General features: G+C 40.9%; 1 non-coding gene across 1 annotated transcript; it reads left to right on the top strand.

Moving 5' to 3' along the window:
* The first annotated feature begins 1,361 nt into the window (after positions 1-1,361).
* trnag-gcc (transfer RNA glycine (anticodon GCC)) lies at positions 1,362-1,432 on the top strand. The gene has a single exon. It is a non-coding gene; the product is annotated as a tRNA-Gly (tRNA).
* Positions 1,433-6,000: the final 4,568 nt, after the last annotated feature.

Raw genomic sequence — 6,000 nt, 5'->3', positions numbered from 1 at the left:
GCATCTTATCACGTGGCTTGTTGAGCGCATAACCACAGAGATGTAGCAAGTGTGGAGGCTTATTCTCCGCGGCATCCACGCACAGTTCCCCATGCGCCCCACCAAGAGCAAGAACCACACGTTATAGAGACCATGAAGAGGTTACCCCATGTGACTCTACCCTCCCTAGCAACCGGGCCAATTTGGTTACTTAGGAGACCTGGCTGGAGTCACTCAGCACGCCCTGGATTCCAACTCACGATTCCGGGGTGGTAGTTGGCATCAATACTCAGAGCTACCCAGGACCCCCCATATTTTATTTGAATTTTGTATTTCTTGTCATAACAAATGTAATAAAATACTGTATATAATGTAGTAAACATGAACAAATGGGTTATGTCTGCTGTACTGTATTTGTTCTGTTTATTTCGTTTTTATTGATGTAAAAAAATATATGATATGATGGCTGTGCACAGACAAGCTGTGAACTGTTATCGTGGTACTTTGGTGCAAATTAGCCTGTTTGTTACATAAAATAAACATATTATGTGCTTGAAAAGACTCTTTGAGTAGCTGTTTGTTTGACAAATGACAACTGCTAATGTAAACAAATGGCAGCACGCATCGGAGGAAGATCGCGTTTGATTTATTGACTGTACGTATAAGAGCTGTAAACTTTTTATTGTGGGACTTTGGTGACTAGTTGGATGTATGTATATGAAATGAACTTATTCTGTTGTTAAAAAAACTGTATGAGTAACTGTTTAAGCGAATCTAAATTACAGACGCTTGACCAGCGCAGCCTGTGTCGGCGCGAAAGCCAATTTGAACCTGGCAGCTTGTAACGTAACTGGCTGTTGCAGAAACGCATATGTGTGATGCTACTCTGCGGAGCCCAGTTATTAACCGTCACATATGTGTGATGCTACTCTGCGGAGCCCAGTTATTAACCGTCACATATGTGTGACGGTACATTTGAAAGGGTTAACGGACATATAGACATTGTTGTACTAAGAACATTTTCTCCACACATTGTGAACTTTTATCAAAAACATAAAAATTAATTAAATATTGAATAAGAATGGCATAAGGATGTTACATTAAAGGAATTTTCTGGGTTCAATACCCAGAAAAAATGTGCTCATCGTCTCCATTTTTCCCAGAATAGTTCGAATTGTTAGTGTGCTTGTTGGATGTCTTCAGTAGACTAACAGAGCAAAGCCATTGTTTTTGGATGAATCCAAGAGAAGCAACCGGTTGGGTCATCAAAAGCCATTTTGGAGATGAGTGTCCTCATTTGGAACTTATTCACACTATTATACTATGATGTATGCTAGGTATCATGATTGAGTGTGACATCACATAGACAAAATTACATGTGAGCATTGGTGGTTCAGTGGTAGAATTCTCGCCTGCCACGCGGGAGGCCCGGGTTCGATTCCCGGCCAATGCAGCAATGTTTTTTTTCTCTCTTTCTCTACCTTTAAAGTTATTTATTTATACATATTCAAAGGATCTCAACATAGTTCAAGTTGATTATTCAATATATGAATGTGTACACGATGTGTACCTACTTTCTTGTAAATTGAGATTACAGTGAGGCACTTACAATGGGAGTCAATGGGGCCAATTTTTCGAGGGTTTGAAGGCAGAAATGTGAGGTTCATAAATTTATAAAAGCATTTACATTAATGTCCGGCCCGGACACGGAAAGGATTGACAGATTGATAGCTCTTTCTCGATTCTGTGGGTGGTGGTGCATGGCCGTTCTTAGTTGGTGGAGCGATTTGTCTGGTTAATTCCGATAACGAACGAGACTCCGGCATGCTAAATAGTTATACGGCCCCGTGCGGTCGGTGTCCAACTTCTTAGAGGGACAAGTGGCGTTCAGCAATGAGAGATGGAGCAATAACAGGTCTGTGATGCCCTTAGATGTCCGGGGCTGCACGCGCGCCACAATGGGTGGATCAGCGTGTGTCTACCCTGCGCCGAGAGGTGACTTGCTGAACCCCACCTGTGATCGGGACTGGGGATTGCAACTATTTCCCATCAACGAGGAATTCCCAGTAAGAGCGGGTCATAAGCTCGCGTTGATTAAGTCCCTGCCCTTTGTACACACCGTCCATCGCTACTACCGATTGTATGGTTTAGTGAGGTCCTCGAATCGGCCCCGCCGGGGCTCCTCGTGGGCCTTGGCGGAGTGCCGAGAAGACGATCAAACTTGACTATCTAGAGGAAGTAAAAGTCATAACAAGGCTTTTTTAGGGTTGTAAGTTGTAATATTGGATATAGCTTTACATAGAAAAAGTTAGTACGTGATTTTAGCCTTAGTTGTTGGAACGTTCCCTGTTGGGTAGTGAGTTGCCTTTCAGTCTACTGTTTATATAGGCAGCTACTTTCTGGTGCTGATCAGACAGGACAAGTTCTTGCACTAAAAAAGGTAGACGCAGCGCAATTAATGGAACAGAACACGTTTTTAAAAGTTTGTTGTGAAACATTAGGGGTTTTGAAACAAAGGGGTTGCTAAGGTGTTCCGAGTGATAACAAGATGGTTGCTAGGTTGTTTTAAGTGGTTGCTAAGGTGTTCTGAGTGATTACAAGATGGTTGCTAGGGTGTTCAAGCAGTTGTTAATGTGTTATTATTGATTAAAAGATGGTTGCTAGGGTGTTTAAGTGGTAGCTAAGGTGTTCTGAGTAATTACTAGATGGTGGGCAGGATGTTTCTAAGTGGTTGCCAAGACGTTCTGAGTGATTACTAAATGGTTGCTGCTGTGTTTGGAGTGATTACTAGACAGCTGATAGGGTGTTTAAGTGGTTGCTATGGTGTGCTGAGTGGTTTCTAGATGATTACTTGGTTATTTAAGTGGTTGCTAAGGTGTTTTTAAGTGTTTACTAGATGGCTGGTAGGGTGTTCCGAAGAGGTTGCTAAGGTTTTCTGAGTGATTAATTGATGGTGCCAAGGGAGTTTAAGTGGTTGCTAGGGTATTCTGAGTGATTAATATACAGTTGATAGGTATTCTGAATGAGTACTAGGTGGTTGCTAGGGTGTTTAAGTAGTTGCTAAGGTGTTCTAAGTGATTACTAGATGGCTGGTAGGGTGTTCCGAAGAGGTTGCTAAGGTTTTCTGAGTGATTAATTGATGGTGCCAAGGGAGTTTAAGTGGTTGCTAGGGTATTCTGAGTGATTTATATACGGCTGATAGGTATTCTGAATGAGTACTAGGTGGTTTCAAGAGTGTTTATAAGCTGTTGCTAAGGTATTCTGAATGAGTACTAGGTGGTTGCTAGGGTGTTTATAAGCTGTTGCTATGGCATCTGGAGTGATTACTAAACGGTTGTTGGAGTGATTAAGTAGGTGCCAAGATGTTCTGAGTGATTACTACACAGTTGCTAGGTTGTGTTTTTTTACTGATTTTCAAATACTTTTGTGCTTCAAACCAAAGTTTGTAATGTTGTGAATCATGTCAGAGATTGTTGGTCTGATTTATTATTATTCCTTTTTAATTGTATTCTTTTTTTTTTCACACTCTATTGTTGTTGCTATTGGTCTAATCTGTTATTTGTGAGTTTCCATTCCCTTTAACGACCGATATCGGCCTTTTCATATCTAGAAAAGTACATTTACAGTGATTTCTATAGATAAATCACTCATCCAAATAATTTGTTTGCTATTGACCTTTTTGCATTTATTTGTGCAGAAGACAAGGAAATGGCAGCTATAATAATTAAATTCAAAGAAAAAGGATTGAGGAACTCTGTGTTACAGGCGTGAATGCCCAGAGTATCACATCAAGCTCCCAAGAGCACATCTCCACCCGTTCCAAATCACTTGGCTGCTCACTAAAGTGAAACGTAGCTAGCTCTTTTGTTGGAAACAGGAGAGGCAAAGTGAAACAGTGCAGTGCTTCTGCTCTTAGACGATTTGAAGAGGCATTGGGGAATAGAGGCATGGACCTGCATGAATAAATAAAAACGACAAGCACCCTGGCTGTAATCATCCTATACATAAACCGCCAGCTGATAGCATGAGCCACGGAGACACAGCCAGCAAACAATGTTTTTTGCTGAAACAGTATTACGGCACTGTAAAACCCATTCTGGAGAACACAAAAGAGACAGGCTAGCGAACAGCCGAGTTCACCGCTGGTCTGACATCAGAGATGTTGAAGTGTTGCGCTGTACAATAAAATCCTTCAACAAGAACACAGTGTTGCGAGGTGTTCTTGAGCCCTAAATGTCTCTTTTATGTGTGAATCAGATTTTTCAGAACAAAACATTGCCTTTGAACTCAAGTAACGAGGTTTATAGCTTCAAATACAACATAATTTCAGAGTGAATTACATAAAAGCCTTACAAAATTCAACCAAAGTCTTAAATTCTGCAAAAACAACATAATACACTTTGAAGGTTGCTAAGGTGTTCTAAGTGATTACTACATGGTTGATAGGGTGTTTATAAGCGGTTGCTAAGCAGTTGCTAAGTCGTTCTAAGTGATTACTAAATGGTTGTTAGGGTGTTTATAAGTGGTTGATAAGGTGTTCTAAGTGATTACTACATGGTTGTTAGGGTGTTTATAAGCGGTTGCTAAGGCGTTCTAAGTGATTACTAGACAGTTGTTAGGGTGTTTATAAGCGGTTGCTAAGGCGTTCTAAGTGATTACTAGACAGTTGTTAGGGTGTTTATAAGTGGTTGCTAAGGCATTCTAAGTGATTACTACATGTTTGATAGGGTGTTTATAAGCGGTTGCTAAGATGTTCTAAGTGATTACTAGACAGTTGTTAGGGTGTTTATAAGCGGTTGCTAAGGTGTTGTAAGTGATTACTACATGGTTGATAGGGTGTTTATAAGCGGTTGCTAAGGCATTCTAAGTGATTACTAGACAGTTGTTAGGGTGTTTAAAAGTGGTTGCTAAGGTGTTCTAAGTGATTACTAGATGGCTGTTAGGGTGTTTATAAGTGGTTGCTAAGGTCTTCTAAGTGATTACTAGACGGTTGTTAGGGTGTTTATAAGCAGTTGCTAAGGTGTTCTAAGTGATTACTAGATGGTTGTTAGGGTGTTTATAAATGGTTGCTAAGGTGTCCTAAGTGATTACTAGACAGTTGTTAGCGTGTTTATAAGTGGTAGGCTCACAGCATGTGAAGGCTCATGCTACTCTCCGTGATCCACGTACAACATACAAGGCGCCACATTGAGAGAAGGAACCACTAATCGTGACAACGAGCGCGTTACCCCATGTGACTCTACTCTCCCTAGCAACCGGGCTAATTTGGTTGCTTAGGAGACCTGGCTGGAGTCACTCAGCACACCCTGGATTTGAACTCACGACTCCAGGTGTGGTAGTCAGCATCTATTCTCGCTTGTTAGGGTGTTCATAAGCAGTTACTAAGGTATTCTGAGTGATTAGGTTGACAGAGTGTTTATAAACGGTTGCTAAGGTGCTCTGAATGATTACTATATGGTTAATAGGGTGTTTATAAGCAGTTGCCAAGGTGTTCTAAGTGATTATTAGACAGCTGTTTAGGTGTTTATAAGCGGTTGCCAAGGTATTCTAAGTGATTACTAGATGGTTGTTAGGGTGTAAATGCACACAATGATTAGCCAATCAGAGGATTTCCTGCTTGCCAAACAAAGAATCTGACTGCGGCCTGCGAAGATTTTTTTTGCCTACGATTACCCATCCTAGGGCTGTTACAGAGACAGGGTGTGATATTAGATGGCACTTATTTCAATGATATCTGAGAGGTAATATGAACGTTTTCTGCATATTATTATTTGTTTTTATATTTCAATCTCTAACAGCACCCTTAAGCAAACAGGATAGTTCACTTAAATACAAACTATCCCTTTAGTGCAACATCCAGAAAGCATGCAATCGAATGGGTCATGTATTTTGCAGCATTACTATTACTGTAAACATGCAAAGCGACAGGGACACTGATGTCTTAATGGAACACGGGTCCATAGATCAGTCACGTCAAACAGAGCAGAGGACAAACCGACACCAGACGTTGTGTGTTTGACT

This window comes from Xyrauchen texanus, chromosome 17 (assembly GCF_025860055.1).
Source record: "Xyrauchen texanus isolate HMW12.3.18 chromosome 17, RBS_HiC_50CHRs, whole genome shotgun sequence".
Taxonomy (NCBI): Eukaryota; Metazoa; Chordata; class Actinopteri; order Cypriniformes; family Catostomidae; genus Xyrauchen; species Xyrauchen texanus.
Note: the sequence above shows the minus strand (reverse complement) of the source record. Positions and strands in the feature narration are given on the sequence as shown.